This window comes from Schistocerca gregaria, chromosome 9, assembly GCF_023897955.1.
Source record: "Schistocerca gregaria isolate iqSchGreg1 chromosome 9, iqSchGreg1.2, whole genome shotgun sequence".
Lineage (NCBI taxonomy): Eukaryota > Metazoa > Arthropoda > Insecta > Orthoptera > Acrididae > Schistocerca > Schistocerca gregaria.
Window position 1 is genome coordinate 186,343,210 of NC_064928.1, and position 19,569 is coordinate 186,362,778.

General features: G+C 43.1%; 1 protein-coding gene and 1 non-coding gene across 4 annotated transcripts in view; one reads left to right on the forward strand and one right to left on the reverse strand.

The window, feature by feature from the left end:
- Nucleotides 1–19,569, reverse strand: part of LOC126291783 (retinol-binding protein pinta-like) — a 252,495-nt gene that overhangs the window by 192,596 nt on the left and 40,330 nt on the right. The gene's annotated exons all lie outside the window — the stretch shown is intronic.
- Nucleotides 7,414–7,488, forward strand: Trnas-cga (transfer RNA serine (anticodon CGA)). The gene has a single exon. It is a non-coding gene; the product is annotated as a tRNA-Ser (tRNA).

Below are 19,569 nucleotides of genomic sequence, written 5' to 3' on the forward strand. Positions count from 1 at the left end.
ACGAACAACACTGGACAGTGAAGGGGTACCACTGATCATGGATCCAAAAATTACACTAATGAACGAAAAGGAAATAATCAACGGTCGCCAGCCCAATAGGCGATTTACATCCAAAATCCTGTACAAGATGACGAGGAAGAAAGACATTGATTATTAAACACTGACGTGGCAACTCAAGGTTGTCACGTTTCTTTTACACTAATTTTAAGCGAGTACGTAATGATGAAGAAAACTGAGAAGTCACTTTTACGTTATGTTTGTCATTAATTTTGAAAAAGAAAATCGAGTAATGATTTGAAAATATCCACTTAAACTATATGTTAGTATTGAACTGTTAGTAGTGAACTTCGTTGCGTGAACAATTACTTTCAGAGATCTCAGCATAACGTCATCAAAGAAATTTAGAGAAAGGCAAGCACTTTTTACTTTGCAGTTACTGAATTTTCAAATTGGATTTCATATTATTGTCTGAACAACTCAGCCTTTTTTACTGACTTGAACAGAATTAAATACTAGAATACGTACCAAACCAAACAGTCATGTGCTCCAAGCTATATGTAAAATAAATAAAACTTCCGCACTCTTAATTTGTGCATTTTCTTTAGATCTGGATTTTTTCCAGTGATAGATTCTCAATCTTCGGTTAGCATATAAGGAAAAAGCGAAGAAGGACCCTGCTTGGTAACAATGTCTGGAGGTAATGAGGACACAATCCCCCTGCATTTAACATCATTAATTCAATAAAGTTGATTAATCAAATCACATTCAGTTATGCTGCTGGGTTAGCCGTTAATACTTTCTACCGATGGGGCTTACTTCAGTGCTGTGTATGTGACGAAACCCGGAGCCGACGACGAATCTGTGTTGCTGGAACTGCTGTTGTTTTTGAAGACGGCAGCATCTTGTGGAGCCACGGCTAATTACAGGAACAGGCCATCGTAATTAGTACAGCCTCTTCCACCCGTCCATTGTCCTTCCTCCTGCTGCTAGTCATCTGGCCAGCGAGCGTACATGATGACGCCGAAATGGTACTCCCTACTGCGAGAGCGTTAACACCACACTTCCGCGCTGGAACACGTCTCTCTCGCTCTCTCCGCGCGCTCTGCGCAACAACCCCTTACCCAAAGATTTTACAACGCACAAGCACTCCTATTATCGTTGCTAGACGATGCAAATAACAATCCCTTTGGCTTTTCCCATAGAGTAAATATCTCTGGAGTGAGCATTCATATGCGCAGAACAGCTTTTGTGTTGTAAACATACATTGCCGGCCTGATCACGTGTTCTCGAGACGTCGTTGTTTGTCCGTATAGCGCTCTGTATACAGGGTGTTACAAAAAGGTACGGCCAAACTTTCAGGAAACATTCCTCACACACAAATAAAGAAAAGATGTTATGTGGACATGTGACCGGAAACGCTTAATTTCCATGTTAGAGCTCATTTTAGTTTCGTCAGTATGTACTGTACTTCCTCGATTCACCGCCAGCTGGCCCAATTGAAGGAAGGTAATGTTGACTTCGGTGCTTGTGTTGACATGCGACTCATTGCTCTAGAGTACTAGCATCAAGCACATCAGTACGTAGCATCAAGAGGTTAGTGTTCATCACGAACGTGGTTTTGCAGTCAGTGCTTTGTTTACAAATGCGGAGTTGGCAGGTGCCCATTTGATGTACGGATTAGCACGGGGCAATAGCCGTGGCGCGGTACGTTTGTATCGAGACAGATTTCCAGAACGAAGGTGTCCCGACACGAAGACGTTCGAAGCAATTGATCGGCGTCTTAGAGAGCACGGAACATTCTAGCCCATGACTCGCACCTGGGGAAGACGTAGAACGACGAGGACACCTGCAATGGACGAAGCAATTCTTCGTGCAGTTGACGATAACCCTAATGTCAGCGTCAGAGAAGTTGCTGCTGCACAAGGTAACATTGACCACATCACTGTATGGAGAGTGCTGTGGGAGAACCAGTTGTTTCCGTACCATGTACAGCGAGTGCAGGCACTATCAGCAGCTGATTGGCCTCCACGGGTACACTTCTGCGAATGGTTCATCCGACAATGTGTCAATCCACATTTCAGAGCAAATGTTCTCTTTACGGATGAGGCTTCATTCCAACGTGATCAAATTGTAAATTTTCCCCATCAACATGTGTGGGCTGACGAGAATCCGCACGCAATTTTGCAATCACGTCATCAACACAGATTTTGGTGATGTCTCGATTGGGCCCCATGTTCTTCCACCTACGCTCAATGGAGCACGTCATCATGATTTCATACGGGATACTCTACCTGTGCTGCTAGAACATGTGCCTTTACAAGTACGACATAACATGTGGTTCATGCACGATGGAGCTCCTGCACATTTCAGTCGAAGTGTTCGTGCGCTTCTCAACAACAGATTCGGCGACCGATGGATTGGTACAGGCGGACCAATTCCATGGCCTCCACGCTCTCCTGACCTCAACCCTCTTGACTTTCATGTATGGGGGCATTTGAAAGCTCTTGTCTACGCAACCCCGGTACCAAATGCAGAGACTCTTCGTGCTCGTATTGTGGACGGCTGTGATACAATACGCCATTATCCAGGGCTGCATCAGCGCATCAGGGATTCCATGCGACGGAGGATGGATGCATGTATCCTCGCTAACGGAGGACATTTTAAACATTTCCTGTAACAAAGTGTTTGAAGTCACGCTGGTACGTTCTGTTACTGTGTGTTTCCATTCCATGATTAATGTGATTTGAAGAGAAGTAATAAAGTGAGCTCTAACATGGAAAGTAAGCGTTTCCGGACACAGGTGCACATAGCATATTTTCTTTCTTTGTGTGTGAGAAATGTTTCCTGAAAGTTTGGCCGTATCTTTTTGTAACACCCTGTAGATATATCATGCATCCTGCATTTTCGGTGTTACAATGTGTGAAATAAATGTGGTGGACCTGGCAGGCCACACTGTAGGAGACAGTCGATGTTGCGCTGGCCAGTTTACGGAAATACGGTTGGTTTACGTCTAGCGGGGTGTTTACGTGGTTAGTCAGTTTGTCAGCTGCTCGTGGACCAGAGAGCCGCTCGCTTGCTCACTCGAGGCGCTGGCCGCCGGATGTGCCCTGCCTCGCCTTGCCCTGCCATTCCCTGCTCTACTCGCTGCTCGGCCCTGCTCGCCTGCTCTGCTGTGTTCCGTGCGGCTCGCAGAGCAGCGGACGCGCTCACGCCCGGCTTCCATTGTGGCCGTCTCCGGCCGGCATTGAAGGCTGATCCCGCCAATCTACCTCCGGGTCAAGGACGGCCTGCGAGCCACTCTGGTGGACAGCGGGCCTCGCCTCACCTCACTACAAGAGCCGGGAGCCGGACGAGCGCTGCCCTCATACAGCCAGCCGCCTCGCGCTGCTATTCTCTACACGTACATCTACAGTAGCGCTTACAAAAAAAATGGTTCAATTGGCTCTGAGCACTATGGGACTTAACTGCTGTGGTCATCAGTCCCCGAGAACTTAGAACTACTTAAACCTAACTAACCTATCACACACATCCATGCCCGAGGCAGGATTCGAACCAGCGACCGTAGCGGTCGCGCGGTTCCAGACTGTAGCGCCTAGAACCGCTCGGCCACTCCGGCCGGCATTAGCGCTTACAACGTGAGACCCTCCTCCAGCATCACTTTTCCTCAACAGCAAGTGTCGATACCACTATTATTCTCATCTGCTTTTCTGATAACTTTCATGTAATATTACACACAGTATGTTCTATATCAAGCTAAGATTTATGAAAAGGAACCACTTTATTGGAGAACTTTGGAGAAAAGAGAACCACTTGTATGAATATCAAGACCTCAGATGGAAACCCAGTTCTAAGCAAAGAAGGGAAAGCAGAAAGGTGGAAGGATAGTATAGAGGGTCTATACAGGGGCGATGTTCTTGAGAACAATATCATGGAAATGGAAGAGGATGTAGATGAAGATAAAATGGGAGATATGATACTGTGTGAAGAGTTTGACAGAGCACTGAAAGACCTGAGTCGAAACAAGGCCCCGGGAGTAAACAACATTCCACTGGAACTACTGACGGCCTTGGGAGAGCCAGTTCTGACAAAACTCTACCATCTGGTGAGCAAGATGTATGAGACAGGTGAAATACCCTCAGACTTCAAGAAGAATATAATAATTCCAATCCCAAAGAAAGCAAGTGTTGACAGATGTGAATATTACCGAACTATCACGTTAATGAGTCACGGCAGTAAAATACTAACGCGAATTCCTTACAGACGAATGGAAAAACTGGTAGAAGCCGACCTCGGGGAAGACCAGTTTGAATTCCGTAGAAATATTGGAACACGTGAAGCAATACTGACCCTACGACATATCTTAGAAGATAGATTAAGGAAAGGCAGACCTACGTTTCTAGCATTTGTAGACTTAGAGAATGCTTTTGATAATGTTGACTGGAATGCTCTCTTTCAAATTCTGAAGGTGGCACGGATAAAATACAGGGAGAAAAAGGCTATTTACAATTTGTACAGAAACCAGATGGCACTTATAAGAGTCGAGGGGCATGAAAGGGAAGCAGTGATTGGGAAGGGAGTGAGAAAGGGTTGTAGCCTCTCCCCGATGTTATTCAATTTGCATATTGAGCAAGCAGCAAAGGAAACAAAAGAAAAATTTAGAGTAGGTATTAAAATCCATGGAGAAGAAATTAAAACTTTGAGGTTCGCCGATGACATTGTAAGAGGTCCATGATTAAGGAATTAGTTTGCTAGCGCACTCGAGCAGATGTAATTTCGATGGATTCCTCACGCGCTGCCTGTGACATGTGAGGTATAAGAGAATCTCAGACCAGAGAGCAGTGTTGTATGCAGTAGGAACTGTGTAGTAGTAGTTGCTAGCAGTCTGGTGTATCGAGTTGGCTGGGCCGGTCGTGGTGGAGAGATGGCGGAGACTGAGCGTTGTAGTGTAAGGTAAAAGCAGCCTCGCGCATATGTAGTATTGTTATGTCAACTCCAATGTAAACGTTTTTAAAAAAAATCTCCTAATAATAATCTTTCTCATAAAAAGTAACTTTTGACAATCATTCATTTCAATTTAAAGAATTTACTAATTTCTCCAATCCTTGGTCATCCCGATTACTGAAAAGAAAAATCAGTTGTTTCTTTTTATACATGACAAATCTATCTGCAGCATTGCACTGAGCTGCGCCAGAAAAGTTTCTTACAGGAGCAGATATATATGCGTTATCCGGCGACCTTATTGAGGTACGAAATTTATATTTATTCAGAATGATCTTTCAGGGCCATGACGCAGCACTGCTGACGTCCCAAATTTACCAGTTTACATTCACGGTCAATTATTAAAAGGTTATAAGTGAGCCACAATTTTATTGAGAGATTAGTCACATTGTATTATTGGTAGGTTACTGAATTAATTTATCTGTTAGTAGACTACGCAGAATGTGAACGATATAAATCATTATATTTTTTTCTGTAGGGAGGTTACGAAATATTTTTGTTGAGAGGTTACAACATTGTAATGCTGTCAGAGACAGCAAAGGACTTGGAAGAGCAGTTGAACGGAATGAACAGTGTCTTGAAAGGACCATATAAGATGAACATCAACAAAAGCAAAACGAGGATAATGGAATGTAGTCGAATTAAACCAGGTGATGCGGAGGGAACTAGGTTAGGAATCGAGACACTTGAAGTAGTAAAGGAGTTTTGCTATTTGGGGAGCAAAATAACTGATGTTGGTCGAAGTAGAGAGGATATAAAATGTAGACTGGCAATGGCAAGGAAAGCGTTCCTGAAGAACAGAAACTTGTTAACATCGAGTATAGATTTAAGTGTAAGGAAGTCTTTTCTGAGAGGATTGGTGTTCATTGTGGCCATGTATGGAAGTGAAAAATGGACGATAAATAGTTTAGACATGAAGAGAATTGAAGCTTTGGAAATGTGGTGCTACAGAGAAATGGTGAAGATTAGATGGGTGGATCACATAACTAATGAGGAGGTATTGTATGGAACTGGGGAGAAGAGCAGTTTGTGGCACAACTTGACTAGAAGAAAGGTTCGGTTGGTAGGACATGTCCTGAGGCATCAAGGGATCACCAATTTATTTTATTTTATTTTATTTATTAATGCATTTATTTTACCTGGCAATATTAGGGCCTTCAGGCCCTCTCTTACACCTAAGCAGGCAGTAGTACAATGATAATTATAAAAACAAAAAATAATTATAACAATCAAGAATAATAATGATAATAATAATAATAATAATAATAATAATAATAGTAATGACTATGTATATGAAAGTAAACATACTTTTCTTTTGTGAATGTCAGTCCTATTGTTAGTTGGGAATTTTCTCATTATGTTCTTGCAGCTTGAGAGTTATTCCCATCGAGCAGAGACATAAGACGATAGCATGGGGTGAAAGAGATATATAAGAGGTAGATAAATTAGAGGAAGACAAATAGAATGGGAAAATTCGAAGCTGTGGTGGAGGGGAGAAAGAAAGAGATGAGAGGGGCACAATCATGGTGGCTATACCGTCCCTAATATGTAAGTTTTGAGTATTGGAGGGCAGCGTGGAGGGTAAAAATCGTAGAGGGAGACCAAGAGATGAAGCAGATTCAGAAGGATGTTTTTTGCAGTAGGTACTGGGAGATAAAGAAGCTTGCAGAGGATAGAGTAGCATGGAGAGCTGCATCAAACCAGTCTCAGGACTGAAGGCCACAACAACAACAACACTATATTTTGGATGCTATAATCGACACCTACTAGCTCTGAATGTTAAATTAGAAATATTTTTCTTTTTAGAAACATATAAAACTAAGAGTTATTTGACATATTTGAAATTTCTATTATTAATTACGCAATCCGGTACTGTTTATTATATTTCTGAATTCATTCATGAGATAATAATCTTAACTAATAGAAATTCATTTGCCAAGAAAATTGTAAACCTTTCGGAATATTGTTATTCCTGCGGAGTGAGACAGCAGTAAGCTTGCCTCTGATGTGATTGGGCATATTTCTGTACCTTGAGCCAAAAATGTACGAGAGTCTTTCAGTAATAATTCCCCACAATTCTTTAAACAGCCATTAATATACACACACAAGCGTCCTTGTTGGTGCTTCACATTTGATGTTTGTTCTGTGCGTCGGTGAAGTTTAGAACCGTTTTGGCAGATGGGAGAGCTGTAGTACGGCGTCAAAATGGCGTCTAATCACTACTCATGTTACAAGCAGACTGCTCTTGAAACTTCCTGGCAGATTAAAACTGTGTGCCGGACCCAGACTCGAACTCGGGACCTTTGCCTTTCGCGGGCAAGTGCTCTACCAACTGAGCTATCCAAGCACGACTCAGGCCCCGTCCTCACAGCTTTACTTTTGCCAGGACTTCTGTGAGGGCGGGGTGTGAGTCGTGCTTGGGTAGCTCAGTTGGTAGAGCACTTGCCCGCGAAAGGCAAAGGTCCCGAGTTCGAGTCTCGGTCCGGCGCACAGTTTTCATCTGCCAGGAAGTTTCATATCAGCGCACACTCCGCTGCAGAGTGGAAATTTCATTCTGGAGACTGCTCTTATTGAATTCTTGTGTGCAGAAAAAGAGAACGTGGTGAACATCCACAATCGTTTGTCTGCAGTGTATGGCGATGCTGCAGTTGATAGAAGTACAGTTGGGCGGTGGGTAAAGAAAGTCACAGCCTCAGGAAATACAGAAACAGAACTCCATGATCAGCCACTCTCGCGACGACCTGTCACAGCCACTGCTCCAGACGTGCTGAATCTCAATAAACTCAAGAACCGTTTCCGACGTGTTCGATAGGATAAGAATCCTGCAGAAATCTTGCTCCAGCGCGATAATGCACGGCCTCATGCAAGTCTGAAAACCCGGGAACATACCGCCAAATAGGGTTGGACATCACTGCCTCATCTACCCTGCAGTCCAGACCTGGCACCCTCGGACTGCTGTCTCTTTGGACCGCTGAAAGATTCTCTGTGGGTAACACACTTTGAAGATGACGAGAGTGTCAGTCATGCAGTGAAAATATGGCTACGCCTACAGCAGGGAATACATGATCTTCCACAACGTTGGCGTACGGCCATAGAACGTGACGCAGACTGCGTCGGAAAGTAGGGCATCGACAAGACATGTCGATGTATATATTCACCAAATTCTGAGTCTTAACAACAAACATGTTCTAAGAAAAAATGTTGGGCGTTACTTATTGAATGACCGTCGTAATGTCGGCTTTGTTAATGTTAGAAATTAAGAATGTATGGTATACTAAAATGTAACACAATATATTAACGTGGACATTATTATAAATATTTTGAATGGGGGAAATGGAGAGAGTATTTTGCTGTTAACTATGGTACCAGATGTCTTAGAAGATGTCGTTTTTTAGCCTCGTGCGAGTACGCCGGATTTCGACATAAGCGCACCTTGTTCGGTGCAATGACGTGTCGGATACTTGAAAGAAGCGATCAATAATTCTGATACAATTTTCTGGAAAACAGAAACGGGGATTGCAGTCAAATTTTCGCCGGGTAGCTTCTGTACCTGGATCTCAACAAGATTACCGAAGGGACCTACGTTTGGAAATAAAGTACAGCGAATTACCATTCAGTGACGAGTAGCAGTTTGCTGATTTCGACGACTTCTTTCAAGTTCCTTCGTCCTGTGGAGCCGTCGATGATTTCTGTGAACATTTGTACTAAAATGACAACTAAACATTTATGAACATAGGGCATGGAAAATTGACCGGTGATTGCTATTTAAATAAGAAGTCAAATTACTGCATTCACTTCAGAATTAATTTTTAATAAGCTAAAGAGAAACTTACTTTAAACATTTTTCGTGTCTGACAATGCCGCATAAACCAGCTTTTGTGCTAATAATTACAATTCCTCAGAAACTGGCAAATATCCATTGTATTATTTATATGTCGTACTTCTTGATGTATTGAGAAACTATTCACATTACATATTTTTAATTATAAATTACAATGAACTGTAATAACGTACGTCTACACATATAGACAGACAAAACATAAGTGGTATAGGATGTATTACACATTTTGCTTTCATGTTGCATCTCATATTTTGTTACACCGCGATCGGGCTTGAGAACTGTCTTTGACCGCTTTTGAGCTTATCGCATTGCAATAGTAATCTTGGGCGCTCTGTGCCAGAACAGGTAACGTCATATCACGCGACTTTTACAATTTCACTCAGTGTTTTATTCTCTGGAGAACTTGTTCAGTTAAATCCGGTCGATGGACACACATAATGTTACAAGTGGCAACAGAAATTCTACTACAACAATTTTCAAATTTATTTAGATCAATTTAGTCATGAGGACCAAAAATGTGAGAATTCAGCTTCAAGAATTAGACCCCTAGACAAGAAGAATTGGCGCCAACTCTAAGTGAAAAGATAAGTAAACTGGAAAGTTAATTGTAGTTTTCGCTCCTCTCAAATCTTCATAAAAGACTATTATTGGCAATAACTGCAAGTAGGAAGGAGGGGGTAGATTACACACTTTAAAATATTCTGTAGTTTCGGTGTTACGTTGTCAGTATTGTTTGCACGTAGTCACAACAGAGCAGCCCATACCAGTGTGTGGCTCCACCAGGAGCTCTTACTCTTGCCTCCTCCGAACTTTCGTACTTCATTTGATATGTTCCGATAAATTTTTGCCTCACTTGAATTAATTTTTATACAGTGACGCAGTTAAAAACAGCCCGCCTGCCCCCTTTGAACACGAATGCAATGTTGCGACTTCTGAATTTAACACTTTTATGTGATAATCAATTGTTAGCATTCTTCTGTCACCATTGAATTTTATTTCATCAGTGAAGTTCCTCCTTGCGGTCTCCATAATGATATTCTCGATTGTAGAAAGAACTGAAATAGTGGAAGCATATGTGAAAACAGGTACGATAAAGGAAACTTTCGGGCTCAGGTATCCGCGTAGAGGACTATCAGCAAAGGGAGCTATAGAGAGACTGTATCTGTGCAAAATGTAAAACAAGAAAGAATTCCTTCAGTTCGTAAACCATAAGTTATTGTAGGCTTCTGCTGAAGAATTGTTCAGATCAGAAAGAAGACTACACGTAAATTTTCTTGTATGTCTATCCTTTTGACTGGAGTTCTTGAGGATATTTTTGCTCTGTCGTTGGAACTACATTTTTTTTTCTAGAGACGCGTTTCGCTTTGTTGAGGTAAAGCATCCTCAGTGGTGGTATTTTTCGCTCCATTCCTCGCTTACATTGGGAAATAGCATATCGCTTAGGTTCTTCGACACTGGTGGTTGCGGTCTAATTTGTAGTTTTTCTGCAGCACTATGCATCTCTTATGTTTCCCACACCATATTTTTTTCGCAAACCACTCACCAAAGAGTGGTATGACAAACATAAAAAATGCGTAGTGCCGCAGAACAAGAAATTACACCACAACTACCAGTGGCTATGAAGAAAAACATAAACGATGTGCTTGCATACGGCATTTCCCTATGTAAGCGAGAAATCAATCGAAATTCACCACCACTGATGATGCTTTACTTTAATAAAACGAAACGTTTGTGGTGAAAAAAAAGCATGTTTTAGGTTGGCAACGGCAGAACAAAACTACCCTCAACAATTGTAAAGCAGCTACGGACAACATCACCACAAAAATGAAGAATTTTTGAGTGGAGTCTGGAAGCCACGGCCATTCACTATTGTAAGAAAATGAATCGCGTACAACCGTCCTTTTGATCTTATTTATTGTGTAGCTACCAGTTTCGGCATTACAAATCACAGTGCGCGATCTCCAGGCCTTAGCTGATGTAGGAGGGGTTATCACGATTCATATATACAATGTGTCAGTGGCAAATATAACTGGCTGACGCAGACAATCTGTAACTGTGATGTCAACTCTCCAACCATTATAGTTGACAGTTGATGGCTGGAGAGACTGTCACAGTTACAGACTGTCTGCGTTAAACAGTTACTGTATGTTGCCTACTGATGCATCGCATATATGGATCGCGACAACCCCTTCATCGTCAACTATGGCCTGAATATGGCCCATTGAAGCGCCGAAACTGGTAGCTACACAATAAATAAGATCGTAAGGACGGCTGTAAGCATTTCATTTTCTTACCAGACAGGTAAATTGGTCCAACAAGCGCGTGTAAGCAGGGAGGATATTGAAAAGTCATAATTTGAAGTCATAATTTGAAGTGAAGGTTGAAAGACAATTACGGGAAGATAACAGTCAGAAAAGTGTTGAATGTTGCATGAGGCTTTTGAATAACGTCGACGATGGTTTGTTAGACTCTCTCCATTACATCATGAATGGTTTCATCTTTCCGGTCACGTGAGTTGACAGGAAACGAGATAATGGTCAACGGAGAACCCTAATATCGTGTGTCAGCAACCACTCCGTGATGAAAAAATCGGCCTTGGTGAGGTGTAAGAGGAACGCACACTATTCGACCGATATTTTTTGACACTATTCCCAACACGGCTGCATGGATGAACAATTTTTAAACATTTTGTGCTCATCTCACTGAATATAACATCGCTTCTTCCAGCAAGATGGGCCAACATGCCACACGTCTAAGGTATCCCTGGAACGAGTTCATGATGTCTTCACTGAGGAAAGAATTGTCATCAAACACAAATGGCCACCACGTTAGCGTGATCTATAAATATATGATTTCTTTTTCGGGGACATTTGAAGAGCAATACCTATGAAACAAATCCCTACACTCTACAGGAACTGAAAAACAACATCGGCCGTGAAGTTGGCGCCATCATTATCGGAACTTTATGCCGGGCGCATCCGAAAATGCTTAGACGAGCACAGCTGTATATTGATATTGAAGGATATCACTTTCCATATCTTGTATGAATTTATTTTTCACTGTAAATAAAAATGCAGTACCGTGCATCTACAGGTACGTGTATACTCCGCAAGTAATGATAGAGTCCGTGGCGAACGGTTCCTTGTGTCTGATCTCACCCACTGCCAATGGTTTAGGAAAACTTGCGACTGTGAAAACAATCGGCTTGTTTATAAATAAGTTTTCTGCTACCAGTTAAGCTCTTATTTTATTTATATTTTACACGACTTGTTTCGGAAAATGATTCCCATCTTCGAGTGCTACTTTTCTCTGTGTACTATGCAATTTTTTTCGTAATTTTTTTGATTTGCGAGCTTCTGCATTGTTCAGCAGTAGATGTTATTAACCTGTTAAGAATCATAGGGGAAAAATATAAAAGCCCCGTGCTGTGATCCACACGTTCCTGACTGTCATTCTCCCGTAATTGCTGCACATCCGTCACACGATATGGATTCAAATTAAAACCGTTCAGTATCCGCTGGCAGCTCCAACTTATTTGGACCAACTTAAGTGTAGACTTCTTTGGGCTCCGAATAATTCTTCGGCGAATGTCTGAAGCAACTTCTGGTGGGGAAACCGAAGGAATTCTTTGTATGTGTTACATTTTTCTCAGATCCGTAGGTGCGCCAATTTTTATACAGACTCTGTATTGCTCACTTTGCTCGTAGTCCTCTATCCCGATACTTCATCCTGAAATATTCCTTAATCGAACCAGTTTTAACACACGCTGCCACAGTTCAATTCTTTCTTCTATCGAGAAGCAACCGAGTTCGGTGATGCAATAAACTGAAATTCTAACAGAAGAATGCTAAAAATCGATTATTGCGTGAAAGGGGCCACTGTTGTAGCTGTTTACTCTGTTTTAGAACCCGAAATATTGCATTCGCATTCAGAAGGGAGGCGATCTACTTTTATTAGCGCAACCCTGTACTTAAAAGTGGAATAAGCCCAAGACGACCTAAAATAGACTTGATTCCCTTGAGCTCTGAACGTCCCATATGAGTGTTCCGAAACCTTCCTTTCAACGCTTCTCGTCGGCAAGTTTGGTATACACGGTTGTGTTTACAAAGAGGCGGTCAAGGTCGTATCTTGTCCGTTCCTACGACAACCGTCCTTGCGTTACATCACTGTTCCCGGAAGAAAAAGAGAGAAATAGATGGCGTGATTTCCGGTGTGGGAACCAGTTCTGACCTCGACCAGGAGGTGAAGGAGGAGGGGGGGGGGGGCATTAGTGTTTAACGTTCAATCGACATCGAGATCATTAGAGGCGGAGCACAAGCTTGGATTAGGGAAGGATGGGGATGGAAATCGGCCATGCCCTTTCAAATGAACCATCCCGGCATTTGCCTGAAGCGATTTGGGAAAATCACGGACCACCTAAATCAGGATGGTCGGACGCGGGTTTGCAACCTCGTCCTCACGAATGCGAGCCCAGTGTCCTAACCAGAAACAGAAATAATGAATCCATCAGGGGAACAAGGGTAGTGGAAGACGACCTGCAAGCTGCAAGCAAAATGGATTGGAAATTCCTGACAGATTAAAACTGGGTGCCGGACCGAGACTCGAACTCGGGACCTTCGCCTTTCGCAGGAAATTTCTCTACCAACTGAGCTACCCAAGCACGACTCACGCCCCGTCCTCACAGCTTCACCTCTGCCAGTAGCTTGTCTCCTACCTTCCAAACTTTACAGAAGCTCTCCTGCTAAACTTGCAGAACTGTTGTTGTTGTGGTCTTCAGTCCTGAGACTGGTTTGATGCAGCTCTCCATGCTACTCTATCCTGTGCAAGCCTCTTCATCTCCCAGTACCCACTGCAACCTACATCCTTCTGAATATGCGTAGTGTAGTCATCTCTTGGTCTCCCTCTACGATTTTTACCCTCCACGCTGCCCTCCAATACTAAATTGGTGATCCCTTGATGGCTCAGAACATGTCCTACCAACCGATCCCTTCTTGTGGTCAAGTTGTGCCACAAACTTCTCTTCTTCCCAATTCTATTCAACACCTTCTCACTAATAATGTGATCTACCCATCTAATCTTCAGCATTCTTCTGTAGCACCACATTTCGATAGCTTCTATTCTCTTCTTGTCCAAACTATTTATCGTCCATGTTTCACTTCCATACATGGCTACACTCCATACAAATACTTTCAGAAATGTCTTCCTGACACTTAAATCTATACTCGATGTTAACAAATTTCTCTTCTTCAGAAACGCTTTCCTTGCCATTGCCAGTCTACATTTTATATCCTCTCTACTTCGACCATCATGTTATTTTGCTCCCCAAATAGCAAAACTCCTTTACTACTTTAAGTGTCTCATTTCCTAATCTAATACCCTCAACATCACCCGACTTAATTCGACTACATTCCATTATCCTCGTTTTGCTTTTGTTGATGTTCATCTTATATCCTCCTTTCTAGACCCTCTCCATTCCGTTCAACTGCTCTTCCAAGTCCTTGCTGTCTCTGACAGAATTACAATGTCATCGGCGAACCTCAAAGTTTTTATTTCTTCTCCATTGATTTTAATACCTACTCCGAACTTTTCTTTTGTTTCCTTCACTGCTTGCTCAATATACAGATTGAATAACATCGGGGAGAGGCTACAACCCTGTCTCACTCCCTTCACAACCACTGCTTCCCTTTCATGTCCCTAGACTCTTATAACTAGCAGTCCTGAAAGAAAGGATATGCGGAGACATTGCTTAGCCACAGCCCGGGGGATGTTTCTAGAATGAAATTTTCACTCTACAGCGGAGTGTGCGCTGATATGAAACTTCCTGGCAGATTAAAACTGGGTGCCGGACAGAGACTCGAACTCGGGACCCTTGCCTTTCGCGAGCAACTGGTCTACCAACTGAGCTACCCAAGCACGACTCACGCCCCGTCCTCACAGCTGTACTTCCTCCAGTTCTTCGCCTCCATCCAAACTTTACAAAAGCTCTCCTGCGAACCTTGCTGAACTAGCACTCCTGAAATAAAGGATATTGCGGAGACATGGCTTAGCCACAGCCTGGGGGATGTTTCTAGAAGGAAATTTTCACTCTACAGCGCAGTGTGCGCTGATATGAAGCTTCCTGGCAGGATACGAGGTACTGGCAGAAGTGAAGCTGTGAGGACGGGGCATGAGTCGTGCTTGGGTAGCGCAGCTGGTAGAGCACTTGCCCGCGAAAGGCAAAGGTCCCGATTCGATTCTCGGTCCGGCACACAGTTTTAATCTTCCAGGAAGTTTCATATCAGCGCACACTCCGCTGTAGTGCGAAAATTTCATTCTAAAATGGAATGGCTTTACCTAGGCAACTTGAATGGAAACGCCACAGCAGAAAAGGTTAGACATTAATTAGAGAGAAATGGAGTTAAAGACAATGTCCAATGTGAAGAACTACACACAATAGGGGGAAAAAGGCCTTCAGAATAGGATTCCCATTCGAATTCCTCAAACACACAGGGCGACCAGAGTTCTGGCCGATAGGAGTAGTCGTAAGATGTTTCCGTTGTCGGAGGACACTCTACGCCGAGGAGGCTCCACAAGTGTTCTCGAAGGTCTGTCATCACACGGACAGAAACATTCTTAAGAGAGGAATACGCATACAAGGATATTACGGAATCCATCCATTCGGCCGTCATACTGCAGAAAGACCAGCAGTAGGGGTCTCAGTTTTTCTCAAACCGAGCATAGGAGCAAAAAAACCATTAATAAAAGAAGAAGAAACAATCATCGTAAAGACTAATCAACTCTCAATCGTCGGCATGTGCGCGCAACCACACATTTCAACAGAAGACATAATTGAAAGAATTACAGTAGTTCTATCACAAACGAAAACAGATGATAGGGTAATTCTCGTAGGGCACGTCAACGCTAGGATAGATAAACCAACTATAAAAACGGAACTGATTAAAGAGACACTAGAAGAAGCTGGACACTCCCTCATTAACGATTCCAACATGAAAACTTACATTGCTTCGAATGCAAGACCGAGTCTTCTACTGAGGAACAGACATTAAGTCACTCAACCAAATCGCGCTACGGAAATCGGCCATGGCTCCGATTACAAAACGTCTACCAACCTAACAACCTTTGAAATCGCTCGCCGAGAACAAGCGCCCATACCGCCAGAGAAGAAAATATCTAGGAAATTAGATATGGAGAAACTTGGACACAACACCTAAGAAATAGACAAAGGAAGACAGTTAATACAACAACTCCCATTAACTAAAGCAGTAGAAATATGCAAGAGAACTCTACAAGCCTGCCAAATTAAAATGAAAGAAAAAAAATCGCAACCATGATTCAATAAGGACTGCTGTAACGAACGGAAAAAACCGTGCTACCACTGCATCGAGCGAAGAATACAAATCACCCAAATGACCTATTCCAATATTCCGAGCAAAGAAGGAAATATAAGTCACTGATCAAGAAGTCGAGGGCAGAATTTATTGAAGAGGACCCCAGGAGGTGTGTAACAAGCGCCCAAACTGACCCATTCATAGCACTCAGGAAACCCTAAAACCCAGCAACAAATACTATCTTAATGGAATCGTGGGAAAGGCACTTCAAAAACAGTCTCAACCATCAAAGTTGGCCCACAACTTTTGAAATAACTCCAAATACAATGACAGCAAATCACACTCCCATAACGAAACAGGAAATAATTGTTGCAATGACAACAGCAAAAAACGGTAAGACCCCAGGCCCAGACAGCATTTATATCGAACACCTAAAGTCAGTAAGACTACTGGGTAGAACTGTTCAACGAATGCATCCTCTGCAGGAATATACAAGGTGTTTCAAAAATGACCGGTATATTTGAAACGGCAATACAAACTAAACGAGCAGCGATAGAAATACACCGTTTGTTGCAATATGCTTGTGACAACAGTACATTTTCAGGCAGACAAACTTTTGAAATTACAGTAGTTACAATTGTCAACAACAGATGGCGCTGCGGTCTGGGAAACTCTATAGTACGATATTTTCCACATATCCACCATGCGTAGCAATAATATGGCGTAGTCTCTTAATGAAATTACCCGAAACCTTTGACAACGTGTCTGGCGGAATGGCTTCACGCGCAGATGAGATGTACTGCTCCAGCTGTTCAATTGTTTCTGGATTCTGGCGGTATACCTGGTCTTTCAAGTGTCCCCACGGAAAAAAGTCACAGGGGTTCATGTCTGGCGAATAGGGAGGCCAATCCACGCCGCCTCCTGTATGTTTCGGATAGCCCAAAGCAATCACACGATCATCGAAATATTCATTCAGGAAATTAAAGACGTCGGCCGTGCGATGTGGCCGGGCACCATCTTGCATAAACCACGAGGTGTTCGCAGTGTCGTCTAAGGCAGTTTGTACCGCCACAAATTCACGAAGAATGGCCAGATAGCGTGATGCAGTAATCGTTTCGGATCTGAAAAATGGGCCAATTATTTCTTTGGAAGAAATGGAGGCCCAGACCAGTACTTTTTGAGGATGCAGGGACGATGGGACTGCAATATGGGGCTTTTCGGTTCCCCATATGCGCCAGTTCTGTTTATTGACGAAGCCGTCCAGGTAAAAATAAGCTTCGTCAGTAAACCAAATGCTGCCCACATGCATATCGCCGTTATCAATCCTGTGCACTATATCGTTAGCGAATGTCTCTCGTGCAGCAATGGTAGCGGCGCTGAGGGGTTGCCACGTTTGAATTTTGTATGGATAGAGGTGTAAACTCTGGCGCATGAGACGATACGTGGACGTTGGCGTCATTTGGACCGCAGCTGCAACACGGCGAACGGAAACCCGAGGCCGCTGTTGGATCACCTGCTGCACTAGCTGCGCATTGCCCTCTGTGGTTGCCGTACGCGGTGCCCTACCTTTCCAGCACGTTCATCCGTCACGTTCCCAGTCCGTTGAAATTTTTCAAACAGATCCTTTATTGTATCGCTTTTCGGTCCTCTGGTTACATTAAACCTCCGTTGAAAACTTCGTCTTGTTGCAACAACACTGTGTTCTAGGCGGTGGAATTCCAACACCAGAAAAATCCTCTGTTCTAAGGAATAAACCATGTTGTCCACAGCATACTTGCACGTTGTGAACAGCACACGCTTACAGCAGAAAGACGACGTACAGAATGGCGCACCCAAAGACTGCGTTGTCTTCTATATCTTTCACATCACTTGCAGCGCCATCCGTTGTTGAAAATTGTAACTACTGTAATTTCGGAAGTTTGTCCGCCTGAAAATGTACTGTTGTCCCAAGCATATTGCAACAAACGGTGTATTTCTAGCTGCTCGTTTAGTTTTTATTGCCGTTTCAAATATACCGGTCATTTTTGAAACACCCTGTACCAGAGCAATGGAGGTCATCATTAATCAAGGTGACGTTAAAAGGGAAAGGAGGCCCCTGCGATCCTGACCTATACCGACGAATTGCACACAGAAACACATCCTTCAAGATATACATGAAAATTTTAACAAACAGATTCACAAAAATGATAGACTCACAAATACCACAGAATCAATTCGGGTTCCGAAAAGGAACAAGCACGCTACACGGCGTAAGCTACCTAATGGAGCAAGCACAAGATGGACATCCAAGAAAGAAATACTTTGTAGTCTTCGTGGACTACCACAAAGCCTTTGACCTCATCGACAGACCGACGATAGTCCAAAAACTCAGCCATCTGATAGGAGCCACACACCCGCTGGCAATCACAATCTTAAGTATCCTTAGATAGAACAATATCCAAATATCAGACAGCATAGCAATATCCACGAACATAATCCAGACAAACGGAGTTCTACAAGAAGATCCAGTTAGCCCAACGTTATTCAACATGATGACCGCAGATATCACAGACATAATCAGGGACACGTCAGCATCACTTATTCTCTATGTGGACGATGTGGCAATAGGCTCAGAAAATGCAGGTGTCCTGAACAGGCTCACATCATGGGCGGAAAGAAATGGATTGCAAATAAATGACCGGCCGAGGTGGCCGAGAGGTTCTAGGTGCTACCGTCTGGAACCGCGCGGCCGCGTCGGGCATGGATGTGTGTGGTGTCCTTAGGTTAGTTAGGTTTAAGTAGTTCTAAGTTCTAGGGGACTGATGTCCTCAGAAGTTAAGTCCCATAGTGCTCAGAGCCATTTGAACCATTTGCAAATAAACCACCGCAAACGCAAACAAATGACTTTTAGGAAAGGAGGGAAACACTTTCACAGAAATACAGTGACCCTGCACAATAAACCTTTAGAAGTGGTGTCGAAATGCAAGTATCTTGGAGTCACCCTACAAACCACCTGGTGTTCCTTCATTAACCATCTCAAAGAAAGAGTGGCCGCAGCAATAAAAGCCATCTACCACATCCAACAGATTCAACATCACTGGATACAGAAATGTTTCCCCAGTAGCTACGTATGGGATCAGCATCATATGGGAAAAACTCACCCTGAGCGACCTGATAACAGTAGAAAAAAGTCAAAGCTCACTACATCAAAAAGGATTCTAGGCATCTGGAAGTCATCATACTTAAGGCTAAAATATGTATTAACCATTCAAAACTACTTCATAGACGACATCAAAATGCAGTTTTGGCTGCCGAATACCAACCCCTACGAGAAATCACGTCAAACCCTCACCGAGAAGTGCGCAGCCATCTGGCACGACTTTTGCTCCACAGACGCCATAATAATGGACGAATGGAAATGAG